The sequence below is a fragment of the Miscanthus floridulus genome, chromosome 2, assembly GCF_019320115.1.
Source record: "Miscanthus floridulus cultivar M001 chromosome 2, ASM1932011v1, whole genome shotgun sequence".
Lineage (NCBI taxonomy): Eukaryota > Viridiplantae > Streptophyta > Magnoliopsida > Poales > Poaceae > Miscanthus > Miscanthus floridulus.
This window is the reverse complement of record NC_089581.1, coordinates 131,434,050-131,453,714: the sequence shown is the minus strand read 5'-3', so window position 1 is coordinate 131,453,714 and position 19,665 is coordinate 131,434,050.

The following is a 19,665-nucleotide window of genomic DNA, read 5'->3' as shown; positions in this document are numbered from 1 at the left end:
CGGTGAGGCAGCACGCACAGGGAAGGCTCGGGCAAGCTCTGGTGAGGCAGCACGGTGAAGGCTCGGCGCGCTCCGGTGAGCACGAGCGAGGTGGGGGCCGGGGACAAGGATGGCGCGTGCTCCAGCAAGGACGAGGGAGGCGCGCTGGCTAACCGGAGAAGAAGCGCGCTGGTTGGCCGGAGAAGAGGCGCGCTGACGAGACGAGGGTAGGGTGGTCACCTGGGAGTGGCGGCACTGCTGGATCGATCTAGTGGAGAAGATGAGGCGACGGCGTGGTGGAGACAGAGAGGAAGAAAACTAGGGCGTGGTTTATAAAGGGATACCTTTAGTCCCGGTTGGAGCTACCAACCAGGACTAAAGCATCTTTAGTCCCGACCTATTATTACAACCGGGACTAAATGTCTGAGCTTTAGTCCTAGGTGTACCCACGACCTGGGAGTAAAGGGCATTTGGGCGGGCTATGAAAACTGTAGCTCTACCTTTAGTCCCGGGTGGTTGATCCACCCAGGAGTGAAGGGGGATCTGTCCCGGCTAGTGTATACACCCGGGACTAAAGCACCATCTTTAGTCCCGGGTGGTTGATCCACTCGGGAGTAAAGGGGGAGCTGCAGTTGGCTTTCTCCAATTACCATAAGTTTTTTTCCTTTTTTTATATATTTCTTTTATATAAATATGTAGAGAGTTATTAATTACCTAATAAATAAAATATTATCCAAAAAATTATAAAAAAAATTCTTGGACTTGGTTTTGCATTATTATACGCAACAAAAATTTGTAAACTAAACTCTTTTGTTTTACTGTATAAATATTTGACATAGTGTAAATAATAATTACAATTTACACCATACAAAAATATACTACTTAATTAAAATCATTAAAACTATTGTTTTTCGACAAGAAATTAGTTTTCATATCTTATTAACGTTCATCATTTGGTTTTTCATCACACATTCTCCATGGGAAATCCACCGTCTAGCAGAAAATTCATTTGAACCGTAGAAAATATGAAAACACGACAATAAAATATGAAGTCATAATTATTACATAATAGGTCTAATACATCACTATATATATCAAGCGGGCATAGTAGTGAACTTTTTCTTGGTTATGATCGCGCCGTAACCATGGAGTGTCCTCATCATTTAGCTAGATGCTTGGGTCTTTAGTCACTGTGAAGGGTGGAATTCGGTCATCCTTTTCATAATCTTCTGATATGTCTGACTTATCGTCAATTCCGACGATGTTTCTTCTCCCTAAAAGAACTATGTGGCGCTTTGGCTCATTGATTGGGTCGTTGTTGTTTTTCCCTCTCTTTGGTTTTGTAGCCATGTCCTTGACATAGAACACCTGATTCACATCCTTGGCAAGGACGAACGGTTCGTCTTTATACCCAATATTGTTGAGGTCCATAGTTGTCATTTCATACTGGTTGTGGACTGCTACCCCCGCCTCCAGTCGTCTTTACCCATTGGCACTTGAACAAAGGTACCTTAAAAGTAGGTGCATAGTTTAGTTCCCATATCTCCTCTATGCGGCCATAATATGTTTGCTTATTTCCATTAGGGTCGGTGGCATCTATGCGGACACCACTGTTTTGGTTGGTGCTCCTTTTATCTTGGGCTACTGTGTAAAATGTATTCCCATTTATCTTATACCCTTTGTATGTGAGGATATACCACGATGGCTGCCTAGCCAATAAATAAAATTGCTCATCAATACTCTCATCACCTTGACATTCTTTTCGCAACTAGTCACTGAAAGTTTCCATGTGCTGACGCGTAATCCAAGCTTCATACTTCCCTTGAAACTCGGATCGGAGCAACTCTTTATGTGTCTCGATATACGGATCCACCAAAGAGGAGTTTTGTAGAACTGTGTAGTGTGCTTTATTAAAATAATTGTCCTACACACCAATATATGGTTTCTTCCCTAGTGTCCCCTTTCCACTTAGTCTCCCCTCGTGTCGCGATTTAGGAACACCAATTGGGTCAAGGTCGGGAATAAAGTCAACACAAAACTCAATGACCTCCTCTATTCCATAGCCCTTGGTGATGCTTCCTTCTGGTCGAGCACGGTTGTGAACATATTTCTTTAGGACTCCCATGAACCTCTCAAAGGGGAACATGTTGTGCAGGAACACAGGACCGAGAATGCTAATCTCCTTGACCAGGTGAACTAGGAGGTGTGTCATGATATTAAAGAAGGAAGGAGGGAACACCAACTCAAAGCTGACAAGATATTGAACCACATCATTCTGTAGTTTAGCTAGATCCATTGGATTGATTGTCTTATGAGAAATTGCATTTAGGAATGCACATAGCTTCACGGTGGCTAGACATACATTTGGAGGTAGAATTCCTCTTAATGCAATGGGAAGCAATTGTGTCATGAGCACGTGGCAGTCATGGGACTTTAAGTTTAGGAATTTCTTCTCTGGCACATTTATTATACCCTTTATATTTAAGGAGAATCCAGATGGTACCTTGATGCTTGCTAGGCATTCAAACATGCTTTCCTTTTCTTCTTTGCTAAGAGTGTAGCTGGCAGGATTTAAGTAATGGCGTCCATCATCTGTCTTCTCTGGATGCAGGTTGTCTCGTTCTTTCAAACACCATAGGTCCTATCATGCTTCAAGTGTGTCCTTGGGCTTCCCATACACACCCATGAAGCCTAGCAGGTTCACACAAAGATTCTTCATTAGGTGCATCATGTCGATCACGCTACGGACCTCTAGGACTTGCCAATAGGGTAGCTCCCAAAATATGGACTTCTTCTTCCACATAGGTGCGTGACCATCGACATCGTTCGGAACAGGTTCGCTGCCATGTGCCTTTCCAAATACTACTTTCACATCATTGACCATATTGAGTACATCCTCACCAGTTCGGTTGCCTGGCTTGGTCTGGTGGTCTGCCTTACCTTTAAAATGCTTGCCTTTCTTTCTTAGGGGGTGATTCACAGGAAGAAATTGACGATGGCTAAGGTACACGACCTTTCGATATTTTTTCAAGAATATACCTTTAATGTCACCGAAACAGTGCGTGCACGCATTATATCCCTTGTTTGATTGTCCTGAAAGATTACTTAGAGCAGGCCAATCATTGATTGTTACAAACAACAATGCTCGTAGGTCAAAGTGCTCCTATTTGTGCTCATCCCACACACATATACCTGGTCTATTCCACAAAAGTAGAAGTTCTTCAACTAGTGGCCTCAGGTACACATCGATGCCGTTGCCAGGTTGCCTTGGGCCTTGGATGAGCACTAGCATCATAATAAACTTACGCTTCATGCATAACCAGGGAGGAAGGTTGTAGATACATAGAGTAACAGCCCAAGTGCTATGACTACTGCTCTGCTCCCTAAAAGGATTCATACCATCCGTACTTAAAGCAAACCTTAAGTTTCTTGCGTCATTTGCAAACTCTGGGAATTCTCTATCGATTGCTCTCCACTGGGACCCATCAGCAGGGTGTCTCAACATATTATCTACCTCACGGTCTTCTTTGTGCCATCGTAACAACTTTGCATGGTCTTTGTTTCTGAACAGACGTTTCAAGCGTGGTATTATAGGAGCATACCACATAATCTTGCTAGGGATTTTCTTCGTGGGACGTTCGCCCTCAACATCACCAGGGTCATCTCGCCTGATCTTATATCGCGATGCATGACATACCGAGCATGCATCTAACTTCTCGTACTCCTCGCCACGGTAGAGGATGCAGTCATTAGAACATGCATGTATCTTTTGGATTTCTAATCCTAAAGGGCAGACTACCTATTTTGCTTTGTACGTAGTGGCGGGCAATTCGTTATCCTTCGGAAGCATCTTCTTTTGGATTTTTAGTAACTCCCCAAATCCCTTGTCTGATACACCATTCTTTGCCTTCTATTGCAGCAATTCCAATGTGGTACCCAACTTTTTCTGCCCCGCATCACAAGTTGGGTATAGCAATTTCTTGTGATCCTCTAGTATGCGCTCGAACTTGATCTTCTCCTTTTCACTTTCGCATTCTCTTTGTGCGTCACGAATGGCCTGACCAAGATCATCAGCAGGCTCATCTTCTGCCCCTACCTCTTCTTTAGCTTCCCCCATTGCAGTATCATTGAAGGCCCCATATTCAGCAATAATGTCATCATCGTCCCATTGTTCTTCTTCACCTTCTTCCATTACAACCCTGGTTTCTCCGTGCTTCGTCCAACAAATATAGTTTGGCATGAAACCCGACTTCAACAAGTGTGAATGAAGACTCCTTGAGCTAGCATATTCCTTCAAATTCTTACATATGACACATGGGCAGCACATGAAACCATCGCGTTTGTTTGCCTTGGCCACACGTAAGAAAGAATGCATGCCCTCAATGAACTCTTGGGAGCGGCGATCAGCATTGTACATCCAATACCGTCTCATCTGTATTACATGACATACATACCATATTAAAACCTAGAAGATAATTAGTTAATTATACGACATGCATGCCACCACACAAGGTATTAATTTATGAAAGTCTCGCTACAATGTAGATAATCCCAACTATCACTAAAAAACTAAAGCTAAAATGCACTTCAGCAGCATAAGGATTTCACGACCAATCCTAAATAAAATAGACAGATCATGTGTTTGTTCAACATCTATGGGCTTCTTCCGCAGGATCACTGCCTCATCAGCCGCCATAAGCACCTGTGCAAGAGAGTTTTGCACATGTTCAACATACTCTTCCTCCCAGTACCAGCCTGAACATCCAGTGCCATCCCATTAAAATTAAAATAAAAAATTAGAACTTTAATCATAATCATGAAAATAAGTATAAATTAACCATAATCATCAAATGCGATAAAATAACTCACATTGCGATCCGGACACTTGTAGAAGATACGGCCCTTATTGGGACACTCCTTCCTCACTCAGTACTCCATCACAATCTACTCCTCACACTTGCCGCATGCAATGAGATTCTTTGGCTTTAGTTTGTTGTTATCATCATAGCTGCATCGATCCGGTCGAACCTCACTATTGATGGTAACATATTAGATTCAGAGCGTTTGTAGATCTTTGTGTACTAGACAGTCGATTCATTTCGCATGTTATGTCCTTTCTTGTTAAACTTATCGGCTCAATGTTTTACACTGGTTATATTTATCTAGCTGATGATGTTACTTATATTTGGGTGCATTGCATTCGTTATTATAAAATCAATCATGACCCGTGAGCTTTACAGTCCTTAACAGCTATTTTTTCCTATTTAGCTGCTCCTGAAGCGGCATAGTTGGAACTGTTTGGGCAAAACCGGCATGTTCCACCTTAAATTACTGATAAACTTTCTCTTCTTATCAATTGCAGGTCAAATTGACTGGCGCGCATTCGGGATTTCGCAGGGTCGACTGGTCCTGCGTTGAAGCCAAGCGGATCTCCTGCCTTGCTCCATCAAGCAAATCCTTCCAGCTTGCTGTGTGCCAGGCGCATTGACATGTTTTTGCGCCGATAGTGCCACAAGATGATGACAAAGATGGGAGAGTAGAAAATGAAGATACTCATGTCTCCCATGATCAAATGGTGGCACAAGCTCAAGATGTTGATGCTCCACAACCTCCCTCTCAAGTGGTTAATAGAAGAAATTCACCCCTACTACAAGCACATCCATAAGATCTTATCATAGGGAGTTCTTCAAAGGGTATAATGACTCGCTCTCAAAAACTTGCTTCATTTATTGAACATCACTCGTTTGTTTCTTGCATTGAGCCTAAAATGTAGAAGAAGCTCTTCAAGATCCGGATTGGATAAATGTCATGCATGAAGAGTTGAACAACTTCACCCGAAATGAAGTTTGGACAATTGAAGAGCGACCACAAGATGCAAGAGTCATTGGAACAAAGTGGGTGTTCCGCAACAAATAAGATGATCAAGGCATCGTTGTGGGGAACAAGGCAAGGCTAGTTGCAAAGGGGTTCTCCCAAGTTGAAGGGTTGGATTTTGGAGAGACCTTTGCACTGGTTGCAAGACTTGAAGCCATTCATATCCTTCTTGCATATGCATCCCATCATGAAATGAAATTACTATCAAATAGATGTTAAAAGTGCATTTTAAATGGTTTCATAAATGAACTAGTCTATGTTGATCAACCTCCCGGGTTTGAAGACCCTAGATATCCTAATCATGTCTATAGGTTGTCTAAGGCGCTATATGGGCTTAAGTAAGCCCCAAGAGCTTGGTATGAGCGCCTTCGGTATTTTCCTCATTGAGAAGGGCTTCACCATTGGGAAGGTCGATACCACACTATTCACCAAGAAGCTTGATGGAGAGATCTTCATTTGTCAAGTATATGTTGATGATATCATATTTGGCTCATCAAATGAAGACTATTGCAAAGAGTTTGGTGAATTGATGTCAAAGGAGTTCGAGATGTCTATGATTGGAGAGCTTACATTCTTTCTTGGTTTTCAAGTCAAGCAAATGAGAGAGGGGATTTTCATCTCTCAAGAAAAATATACCAAGGACCTTCTCAAGAGGTTCATAATGGATGAATGTAAGCCAATCAAGACACCAATAGCCATCTAATGGACATCTCAACCTAGATGAGGGAGGTAAATTGGTTGATCAAACTCTCTACCATTCTATGATTGGTAGTTTATTATATTTGACCGCATCTAGGCCCAACATCATGTTTAGTGTGTGTATGTGTGCTAGATTTCAAGCTAATCCTAAGGAGGCTCACATGGTTGCTGTTAAAAGAATCCTTAGGTACCTTAAACACACACCAAGCATTGGTCTTTGGTATCCCAAAGGAGCTAGATTTCAACTAGTTGGCTATTCCGATTTGGATTATGCCGGTTACAAAATTGATAGAAAAAGCACATCCGAAGGGTGCCATTTGCTTGGTAGATCACTAGTGTCTTGGACCTCCAAGAAGCAAAATAGCGTGGCATTGTCCACCGCTGAGGCGGAGTACATTGTCCGTGGGTGCTTGTTGTGCACAAATTCTTTACATGAAGCAAACTCTTCTAGACTATGGTGTAGTTTTAGAAAAGGTACCTCTCTTGTGTGATAATGAGAGCGTGGTAAAGCTTGCTAATAATCCGGTTCAACACTCTCGCACCAACCACATAGATATCCGCCATCATTTTCTTAGAGATCATGTTGCTAAAAATGATATATCACTAGAAGGTGTAAGGACCGAGGATCAATTGGCGGATATCTTCACTAAACCACTGGATGAGGCTACATTTTGTCGGTTGAGGAATGAGCTAAATGTGCTTGATTTTAGTAACTTCACTAAAAATGAGCTTGTGTTGTCCCTTGCATTGCATTGTAATATAAAACATGTTTAATTTTTAGTAATGCACTTAGGGCTTGTCTAACATGGTTAAGATAACCGCTAAAAAGCGTGTGAAGAAGCTTAACCTTGGATCAAACTTGACAAGCAACTAGACTTACTTTCAAGTATTGCATTGCATGTGCATGTGTGTTGCTTTGTCGTTTCTTTTTTGTTATCTTTTGAGCACCCACTGTGTTTATCCACAAATAGGGAGAGCATTTGAAGCTCCTATTGGTCATAAAACCCTCTTGTGTGGTCACATGGTGCTCCTCGCCCCTTTTGTTGCCTATTTTCTTAAAAAGAATTATAGCCGAAGGCAAATTATTTAGATAAACTTGAGGGTTTGAGAGAGGTCTCTCATATCAGTCCCAATTGGTGTTTATTTGGGTCTTATTGAAGTTTGAGACTTGATTGGGAGAAAGCATCGCGAAGAAAGGAGGAGTATCTGTAGTTGAAGAGGGACCAGACGCACGGACCGGACTCACCTGTTGCAGCGTTCCGGTCAGTACATCAGGAGGAGATATAGTTGCTGAAGAAAGACCAGAAAGATGAACAGTATTTCACACGCGTCAGGTGTGAAGTTGAATCCACGTCCGGTCAACAAGAGGAAGTTAACAGAAAAAGATCGGACTCAGAGCTACGTCCGGTCATAGTGCATCGGATGCGTTCGATCGCCATTTGGGCATCTCTGGACCTCTCTGTACTCGACCGGACTTTGGTTTTTTATGTTCGGTCGTTTTCACCGACGCGTCCGGTCGCTTCAACTCGTGTGGATTAGATCCATTTCTTTTGTAACTATCATGGGGGCCCTCATTTATTTCACCACACGCCACCTTGCCCTCACCGCCCCTACATCTCCTCCGCCGTGCCTGTGCCTACATCTCCGTTGCCGCGCCTGCGCCTACGCCTCCACTCATCGTGACACGACGCTGCTCGTTGTGCCCGTGCTCGGCGCATCACTGCTGCCGGGCTTCTTCTCTACACTGGCTCGCCGTCATCACCACTCTCTCCTACGCTCCTGCCCTAGCCTTGCTCATCCTCCAAAGTAGCTACTCTGGCAAATTCATTGGCCAGTAGTGCCTTTCCCTTGTATCCTTGTCGTGACCTCGTGGTGCCCCATTGTGCTTAATATTCTCATCTTTTCATAGGAGTTTTTCCAGGTAGCAAGATGTTCTTCTATTTCTTACCCAATTGCTTGCTCCAATAGGATTACTCTCTTATCTCTAGTTACATAATGCTCTTATTTATATCCATCTATTCCATCTATGCAGTGAGTCGGTGTGCTTGAGGTTGCTTGTTGTTGACAGTGGCAGCTTTACTCGGGGCCAAGCCCATGAGTACGGATTGAGGCCAAGCCTCACGAGTGTTAGTTGGCAGTTGTTTCTTGTCAGTGGCAGTGATTCTTGTTAGCTTTAGAGATGGCACGTTGCAAGAATGTCGGGGGTAGTCCCGGCAATGAGGATCCAATGCCTTTGTCTTGCCTGACTGCTCAGTAAAAAGGAAAGGCAAAAAAGACTACAAAGAAGAAGCGCAAGAGAGATGATGTTGAGGTAGAGAGAGCAGCAGCACTGGTAGCCGCCATAGAGCAAGCCAAGATAGGTGGATCTGGCAGTGGCATTTGCATAGGCGATCAGTTGTCACCGGCTCAGAGGGCCGTCGTTAAGAGGATTGAGGCTAGTCTTGGTAGTACACCCAGTACCATCATGCTTTGAGGACGGCATGCCTCTTTAGAGGAGAGTTAGACTCAGGGGGTGACTGAGCAGTAGATACAGTCGGCAGAGCAGACAGAGGACGCTCAGTATGGAGAGCAGGTTGAGGAGGTAGAGCAGGCAACACAGCCACAGCTTCGACGCTCCAGTCGCACACGCACCCAGGTGTCACCGAGGCCTCAGACATAGAGGTGGGGCTCTCATCCACCTCCTAGACCATAGGGTCTACCTCCGGTTGTTCACCTTGACCTAAGGGCAGCCATAGCCAGATAGGTGCAGCAGCTACAGTTTGTATAGTTTGAGGATTGGTTTCTGCCAAGGCAGGATGAGCGTGCCTCAGAGCACTTCTACACTATGTTGCAGGAGGACTTCTATAGTGCATATCTCAACAGCGGTGTTGCCTTCACATCTTAGTGGGTCTGCTCCTTAGAGTCTTTAGTTGCAGCTGTAGGCGAGCAGATCCATCGTCACCTCACTTATCTGCTAGGCTTGTCAGATCTCCTTGGATGGACTGGTCGGTATGTTCCATCTTGGGTCCATGAGTTCTACTCTCCTTGTGGATTGACCCGAGACACAGGTTTATTCATTTTGCTTTCCGAGGGCATGACTATAGGCTACAAAGCTCGAGGGTCAGAGAGATACTGAGGATTCTAGAGTCACCTATTCGTCTTCATGAAGCATGCTATAGACTGACAGAACCTCCAAGATGCCCTCATGGTGGACTTATGCCACCTATAGATCTTGTCAGACCGTGCTTCATAGAGCCATTTGGTGAGGGGTCGAGCAGGACACCATGTGATCTTACACCTATAGCTCGGCTCCTTGATACTATTATGAGGAGGACTCTGCTTCCGAGGATGGGCTACCATGAGGGCCTGATTTGAATTCAGTTGTGGCTAGTGCATTACCTGGTGTCTCAGACTATCTTTGATATTTGAGATGTGATGCTTTTAGAGATGGAGGACACACTAGCAGAGGGCTTTAGAGGTCACCATCAGCTGCCTTATGCTCATTGGATCACTTTCTTACTCCGAAAGGCAGTTCCACACAAGTCCCCAGAGACAATGGTAGAGTGGAAAGGTGCTACTACTGAGTTTCCATAGTATGACATGAGCCAGATGCTATGTCATAGTCATGTGAGGACACCTCGCCAGCTGAGTCATCACCCAGAGGTACCAGAGATAGCAACTCAGTAGGAAGAGATCATTAGGGGCATCGTAGAGATAGAGGAGTAGTACCTTGATGCACAGCAGGAAGATGAGGTCAAGAGCAACCTGAGTGATAGCTTAGACGATGACTATCAGCCGATTCCATAGATGGCACCTCGTCCACATGATAGAGAGGCTAGTAACTCTAGCTCAGCTCCACCATAGCCACCGTAGACAAACCCAGCACTCCTAGCTATACTTGAGTGGATGAGGTAGGACCAGGCATACCAGGCATAGGAGACCATAGCTGCATTTGCTCAGGTTCAAGCACGACAAGATGAGTTTTAGCGGCAACAGCAGGCCATGTAGCAGCAGCTTATGATTCAGCAGTAGTTACTTGGTTTCATGCAACATGTAATCATTGCTACTGGGGTTGATCCTCAGTAGTCTACATTTTAGATAGGCCTACCTACCACCACCGCTCCAGTGACTCCAGCTGTATAGCCCAGTGGGCTTTCAAGTCAGAGATAGCTAGCTCCTCAGTTTGCCTCACCTACAAAGCAGGTGTCTCAGTGGTTTGCTTCACCTAGGACAGCTCAAGGTCCGCACTTTATTCCTATTGTTATGGGCTTCACTCTGACTCAAACTTCTTCGGTGTTAGTGATGGACACCCCAGTCTCTAGGAGTCTCGGTGCTACCTTCAGTGAGCTTACAAGGTAGCCTACACCTCTAGTGTTCCGAGTCTCTATCCCTACCATAGCTGCTCCAGTTACTGAGATGATTTTGTCGTCTGTTGCATCATCTGAGCCACCTCAGACAGTCACTCCTACACTTGAGGCTTCAGTGACAGCGACAGTGGCAGATGTGGCTCCCCTTCCTACAGTGACACCTATAGAGTTATAGGCCATGCTAGTTACTAACTAGACCCAAACCGCTTCACCTTCACTTTCAGCTATAGAGGGTCAGACCCCTCAGAGTTCAGGGTCAGAGGATGATGTAGCTCAGTTCTAGGTCTCTCACCGCACCTCAGCGCCCGACTCGACCGCTCCTGTCCTGCCATCCGACCTTTAGGTTTTGGTGCTTGACGCCAAAGGGGGAGATAGACCGAGTATGTTAGGGACCAAGTATGTTAGATTTAGGGGGAGCATGTGAGATGGACTTGATTCTTTTGGTCTTTCATGCGTGATACTTCATGCATTCATGTTTACTTTCATGCATTATATTATATACATGTGATGGTGAGACTTATGTGACATGTGTGCTCTCTACATTGTTTTATATATGTGACATGTGTGCTCTCTACTTTCATGCTTTGCTTCCACATTTTACTTCGATTCAAATGAGCTTTACTTCATGTACTCATACTTAATTCATATCTTTTGAGTACACCATGTTGGCTTGGGTCATATAAATCATGCCTAATCCTTTTGTTCTTATTGTCAAAAGCTTATATGAACCAAGCATGTTGAAAACCTCACTCATCTCTTCTACATACTCGAGGTTGTGTTGTCATCAATCACCAAAAATGGGGAGATTGAAAGCATCTAGGCCCCTAGTTGGATTTCGGTGATTAATGACGACACAAGATTACTATGACTAATGTGTATTTTGTAGAGGCAATTTGAGTTATGTCATGGTAATAGAAATTGATTGGGCAATCATGGTTGTCATGCCCCTGTCGATGAAAATCATTTCGGTTTTCAAAGGATGGACGATAAGGTTAAGGATGGACTAGTTCTAAGTGTCATTTGGTGTTGGAGAAACACTTAGTAGTATAGGACTTTGTTTTTCCTTTGGCCATACTATTAAGGAGGGTATGGACTAGTAGCTTAACCTAGGTGAGTCTAATGGATTAGATGTGGTGCACACTTGTCAAACTTAGCACTAGATAGCTTAGGAATAGCCCTAAGATCAATAGAAGTCAACTTCATTCATAAAGAATTTCGAATTAAAATAAATGGAGAGTCAAATGACTGACTAGACAATGGTTTGGTTGTGATCAGACACAGCTTGGAGAGTTTAGTCAGTTCATTTGATCGGCAGCAGCAGTCAGAGTGCGACCGGACGCTAGACACTAGTGCTCACCGGATGCGACGCTAGCCATATCTATAGCAGCGTGGATAGGCTGTTGACCATGGACCAGACGCTGAATAGAGAAATGACCAAACTCTAGGTGCCAGTGTCTGGTCAACAACAGAAAGGTTTCAGAGAGGGTTTTTGATGACCGGACGCATCCGGTGGGTGCTGACTGGATGTAGGCCAGAGTCTGGTCAGAGCAAATGGCTCTTTCTGACACGCTGACATATTACACTGACCGGTGCGTCCGGTCTCCTTGACTGGAGAGTCCGGTCATCCCAATACTTGCTGAGTTGGACCTCAACCGTTATGTTTTGAATGGGGGGTATAAATACATATCCCACTTGTCCATTTGAGGCCTCTTACCCATTTGTTCAGCTGAGAAACACCTTTGGAGTGCAAGGGAGAGCAAGAGCCTAGTGGGGTGATTGAGATTTGATAATCCAAGATTAAGGACCTCATTAGTGCATAGGAAGTAGCAAGTCTGCATCCACCTTTCTCATTAGGCTTTGTCTTGGTCAATAGAGAGTTTGTGCTTGTTACTCTTGGTGATCGCCATCACCTGACGGCTTGGTGGTTGGAAGCTTAGTGATCATCTGGTGGAGCTTGTGGATGATCCAAGTCATGTTGTGAGCGGTTGTAGGCGACTCACCATGATAGAGTGTCAAAGAATCTGCCCGTAGAGAGCACTTGATCTTTACGTGGATCAAGGGGAAGCTACACCCTTGCGCGGGTGCTCTAGCGAGGACTAGTGGGGAGTGGCGACTCTTTGATACCCCAAGAAAACATCGCCGTATTCCTTTTCCTCTCTTTATTTTGAGCATTTACATTTAAACAACTCATTTCATGTCTTTACATTCCTAGAATTGTCATGCTAGAGTAGGATTGGAACCTAAGGTGCAAAACTTTTATACGGGAGAGCAATAGAAACACATTCTAGACACAAGGGGTGAAATGGACTAAGTGTAGGGCTTAATTATTGCAAAAAATTTAGAATTAGCCCAATTCACCCCCCCTCTTGGGCATCTTGATCCTTTCAGTGGTGCTGAATTCCCTCGTTGATGTAGTACGCCGCGAACTCAGTTGTCGTGACTTCACCGCCATTGTACATGCGGAGCACCCGGAGCTTGCAGCCACACTCCTTCTCCTCGGCTGCCTGGTGGTGCTTGATGGCGTTCGTAGCTGCCACCTTGGAATCGAGCAGCACGGCCCACATATCGCGGCTGGCGTCATCAACGAGCAGTAGGAAGTAGCGTCGACCTCTAGGAGTGGCCGGTGACACTGGAACACAGAGGTCACCATGCACCAGCTCAAGCTGCTCGGTGGCGTGGTAGGAGGCTTGACACGGGAAGGGCTGGCGTTTTAGCTTGGTCACCACACAGGTGTCGCAGAGCTGCTCAACGTGGTTGATGCATGGCATGTCGCGAACCATTTCCTTCTTGCCGAGCTGCTTCAGGGCTTTGAAGTGAAGGTGCCCCAAGCACTCGTGCCAGCACCACGCCTCATCATCCCAGCACGCGGCAAGATAGAGGGGGTGTGCCACCTGTACATGGAGCACATAAAGGTGGTTGTGTCCCTAGTTCACCTTGGTGAGAAGACGGCGGCCTCTATCCTAGATGTGTAGCACGCCATCCTCAATCTCCACCCATGAGCCGTTCTCATCTAGCTATCTGACACTGATGATGGAGTTCTTCAAGGCCAGGATGTAGTATACCCCAGTGAGAAGACGGTGCTCCCTCGTCTTGGCCTTGAAGATGACCGAGCCAACGCCCTTGATCTCAACAGCGGAGGCATCACAGAACTTGACGGAGCCCTTCATGCTGGAGTCCAGGTCGGATAATAACTCACGCCGACCAGTCATGTGGTGCGTCGCACCAGTGTTGAGGTACCAGCCGTCGATCTTGTCATCGGTGGCACCTTTGTTGAGGAAGGCATGGGCACGCAGTCCGTTGAGGTGGAGCTCGGCGGAGCCAGCTGACCTGGAAAGGGGAAAGATTGGACCTTTCACCCCCTCCCCTGTGTCTTGCTGCAGCTCGATGCATCCATGTGCTAGGAACAGGGTGGCATCCTGCTCCTCTGCTTGCCCACTACGGCGTGGAGGAAGGCGACAGTCCTTAGCCCAGTGGTCAGTCCTGCCACAGTTGTGGCAGGTGTCATCCTGGGTCACCTTGCGCTCATTGGCGGCGCTGCCATTAGCATCGACCTAGCCCTGGGGTCCCTTCTCCTCCTTCTTCTTGCCACCATGTGGACGCTGGTGATGCTCCTTAGAGCCAAATGAACCAGATCCTTCCTCCTTTTTCTCATCGAAGGCGCGCCACTACTCCATCGTGTACAACAGCTTGCCTCCGACGACGCCCTGCTCAGAGTTTGGCGCCTGCTCATGGTCTTGGACCACCTTGAGCCTCCCGATGACATCCTCGACAGTGAGCTGCTCGAAGTCGAGGAGCGTCTTGATCAAATTGACGATCTACGCGTACCTCTTCGGCATTCAGCAGAGGAATTTCTTGACCACGCACTCCTCCATGAGGTCGGTGTCACCGTTGCACGCCATCTGCTCCATCAGATTGGTAAGATAGAGGGCAAAGTCCACGACTTGCTCACCAGGCTGAAAGGCGAGGCCTTCCCACTCCCCTCGGAGGCGCTGCATCGTCGCCCGGCGCACATGATCTTTGCCGATGTAATGGAGACGGGGATCCCGATCTTCTGTCAGGTGATAGTAACTATCGTTGTGGCGGAGAATGACACACCGATCCGGCTTCAGATCGAAAGATCGAACCCTGCAATCTTAGCACCACAGCTCCTCTGGTTATCAACCAAGTCACGGACCAGGTTGACCTCGCCAAGAAGGCTAATCCCTGCCTGCGCAACGAAGAACACAAGCAAGAACAAGAAAGAACGCAACCAAATTGCAGATGAAAGATTAATCTCACGAGTTGGGGTCTCACAAACCGAAGAACGGCGAAACTGTTTCTTGACAGAATAATCTAAGCAAAACCCCAAACCCTAAAGTAGGTGGTGGCTACTGATTATATAGCCTAAGGGACGTCCAAGGATCCCTCTTCACGTCCTAAAGGTGTCCCAACATGTTACAAGGCCCAACGGCCCAAAAGAAGGTGTCGCAGCACCCTGACAGATTCTAGATGCTGACTTGTTTCGACGATTTCTGTTGATTCCGAAGAGGTTTTGATGTGAAACCACTTGGATTGGCTTCCTTATCAAATTATCTTTCCATCCATATGTGGATCATCGAAAACGGAGTCCGGATGCGTCCTGGGTGTCTGTTTTATTGCAGATTGGTCCTGACGGCCGAGGCAGACTTGAACTCGGATTGGACTGGGCCTCTGGCTTGGCTTGGACGTCCTTGCTGGCCTCCTAAGGTGGTGGCCAAGGAGGAGGACGTCCAAGGCCATCTCTTAGGTGTTCTCCATCTTCTTGGGGCATGCTCCAACTTGGGCCGGGGTCCCATGGATGTCTAACAAGCCCATGACGACAGTGTAGCTCCCACCAGAAATAGCGACAGAATATATTAGTAATTTGGAGGCCTTGCCGACGTGATATTGAGATGGGACCAGATCTATTTGAAAGATTATCAAACAAGCTTTCCATCAAGTGCTCATTGACCTCGATCGCACTCCGGATGGATGAGTTATTGCCTTCCCAATGAGGCACTGTCGGGCTACCGACGAACCAAAAGTTCAACTTTGATGAACTTCCATTATGAAACACATTTGAACCTACAATCAAATAGTGACATGTACATGTGGAACCAAGTGAATTATAACCAAAGCCACTATGCAAATGTAGGAACGAGCGCACCTTATAATCATTGTTCGTATCCGAAGGTGCCATGTCCTCATCATCCTCCCCTTCTTGACAACAAACCGTCCTCGGTTTGGGATTAGATGAAGAAAACATTGTTGGTGGTAGCCAACATTGCTCCCCTTCTTGAAATTTAACATATTTCTTTATAACAAAACTAGGGAAACTCGACATGACAAGATTATAGCAATTGCAATCCTTTGGTTAATCATACTTTTGCACAATATAAGGAGATTTCAGATTTGAACAAATATAGACACGATGCACCATATACTCTCCTTTATAATTATATTTTCCAATAAAATGATATGTATGTCTAGGGAACGATGGCAAATCAGCATAGGCATAAAGTTTCTCCTCTAAAGAACTAAGATTACACGGAACATCAAATTCAATGTAACCCAAAGTATTTAAAGAAGACAATAATTTCAGCTCATCAACTTCACTAGCATTATGAATAACAAGTCTATTTTCAGCACAAGTGTTTATTTTCAGCACACATATAGCGTGATCATTCTTCAATAATTGCATGGGTATAACATAAATATCATCATGCAAGTCATCTTCATCATAAGAAACATCAAGCAAATCATCTTGTGACAAAGGTAAATCAAGCGAATGCTCCACTAAAATTTGCTCTATCATAGCATGATTGGTGGAAAAATTCAGCACATCAAGAGAACTCTCACCTTCTGTGAGTTTAGCATCAAGGGCATTACCTTTGCTCTCATGTTCAGCAAGGGTAATAGTTGATGGTTCTGAATTTTCACATGAGGCTATGAGCTTCTTATTTTCTGTCACGTCATCCTTGCTCTTTTCTACATTATCCTGCAAAAGGTTAGGCATAGTAGGAGGAATAACAACAGACTCTTCCTCTAAATGGTGCACCTCATCATATGAAGTCAAAATAGGAGGTGGATTAACAAATGTTTCTCACATAAGAAGTTTCATATCATTCCAAGTTTGAGGCTTATCAGAAGGATCTAAAGACTTCCACCAAGATAAAGCAGAATGTCGCAAAACACTAACTGCATTTTTTACCTTCCTCCTTGGACACATAAGGCAAGTAGCAAATATGTTATCGATAGCAATTTCCCACTCCATGTACTCATCAGCACCTATACCATCATAAGTCGGTGGATACGAACAACCTGTCATTGTAAACACAAAAACAAGGAACAAACAGTGAAGGTTATCCCTAATAATCCTACTACGCAGGTGGAGTGGTGCTGCCTCTCAAGATCACAGCAAAAGGAAACACCTTATCAAGCTCTTACAAGGTTCTTACCAACGCAAAGCAGTGGACAGTACAACCGGTGGCTGGTACGTGATACCTGTGAGGGTGTGACACCAAGATTGCAAGGGTCTTTTTCTGTACCGATCTGAAGTATATGTGGAGCTTGGGAGGCACGCAAAAGAACAAATATGTATATGTGGCACACAAGTCAGTGACAGACAGCAATATTGAATAAATGTCCAGAGTACTTGTCCTAATTGCTGGCCTATACGTGTTCCTATCACCAGTTGTGATAAACAAGAGAGGAAACAAGGATGAAAGGAAACAAGTATTAAAGGTAGCAACGGATATGAACAAGGCAAAAGGTACCACAAACAATAGAGCTATTGAGTGTTCCTTATGTGCTCCTTTTCGATATCTTCTATTCTCTTTTACTATTTTTTTCTTTTATTTTTTTGTCCAATCTTTTTTTCTTGCTTTTGCTCTTTTGATATTTTTTTCTCAGCAAGGAGCACACAAGAATAAACCACAAAAAATTTGAGCTCAATTGAATAAAAGATGTGGCCTATAGAAAATTAGGACTGTGCTTTAAAAAGCATACCAAAACTTGTGGGCCCAGAAACTCAATTTTCCTAATCGAATTTCGCAAATCTAATTTTTGCGAACCCAGCTATGCTGGGATGAAATAGATCTAAAATTTTCTGGCGTTCTCCGTAGATATAAAATTTTCCCCGTTTCGAGTTCGGATGCAAAAGTTATGACTGTTTTAAGGAAGCTGCTCGAATCAGGGATTTAGTGGACACAAGATGCAAACCGATGGTGATACGGAATAGCGGCGGGTGAAGGGATCAACACAAACTAGAAAAGAACACAATCTAAACCAGCAACAACACTTTGACCTAGGACACAAACTCAACAAAGCGAACTCTGAAACTGAAATATGCAAAGGCTATGGCACGGAAGGTTCTAGGACAGGAAAAACGAGTATGGCACTGGACTATAGGACGAATGCGAAACACTCAAACGAGGGAATAAATGTGAACCTGACGGTATACCTTAGCTCTGATTACCACTTAATGGAGACGGGGATCCCGATCTTCCGTCAGGTGATGGTAACTATCGTTGTGGCGGAGAATGACACACCGATCCGGCTTCAGATCAAAAGATCGAACCCTGCAATCTTAGCACCACAGCTCCTCTGGTTATCAACCAAGTCATGGACCAGGTTGACCTCGCCAAGAAGGCTAATCCCTGCCTGCGCAACGAAGAACACAAGCAAGAACAAGAAAGAACGCAACCAAATTGCAGATGAAAGATTAATCTCACGAGTTAGGGTCTCACAAACCGAAGAACGGCGAAACTGTTTCTTGACAGAATAATCTAAGCAAAACCCCAAACCCTAAAGTAGGTGGTGGCTACTGATTATATAGCCTAAGGGACGTCCAAGGATCCCTCTTCACGTCCTAAAGGTGTCCCAACATGTTACAAGGCCCAACGGCCCAAAAGAAGGTGTCGCAGCACCCTGACAGATTCTAGATGCTGACTTGTTTCGACGATTCCCGTTGATGCCGAAGAGCTTTTGATGTGAAACCACTTGGATTGGCTTCCTTATCAAATTATCTTTCCATCCATATGTGGATCATCGAAAACGGAGTCCGGATGCGTCCTGGGTGTCCGTTTTATTGCAGACTGGTCCTGACGGCCGAGGCAGACTCGAACTCGGATTGGACTGGGCCTCTGGCTTGGCTTGGACGTCCTTGCTGGCCTCCTAAGGTGGTGGCCAAGGAGGAGGACGTCCAAGGCCATCTCTTAGGTGTTCTCCATCTTCTTGGGGCGTGCTCCAACTTGGGCCGGGGTCCCAAGGATGTCTAACAAGCCCATGACGACAGTGTAGCTCCCACCAGAAATAGCGACAGAATATATTAGTAATTTGGAGGCCTTGCTGACGTGATATTGAGATGGGACCAAATCTATTTGAAAGATTATCAAACAAGCTTTCCATCAAGTGCTCATTGACCTCGATCGCACTCCGGATGGATGAGTTATTGCCTTCCCAATGAGGCACTGTCGGGCTACCGACGAACCAAAAGTTCAACTTTGATGAACTTCCATTATGAAACACATTTGAACCTACAATCAAATAGTGACATGTACATGTGGAACCAAGTGAATTATAACCAAATCCACTATGCAAATGTAGGAACGAGCGCACCTTATAATCATTGTTCGTATCCGAAGGTGCCATGTCCTCATCACGATGTGTGCCGCGGCGATCGATTCCCATGCCAGCTTTGCTGTAGCCTTGTTGGCGAGGTAGGCGTCGAGCTCGATGGGGACGGCGGCGCACAACGCCTCCATCGGCC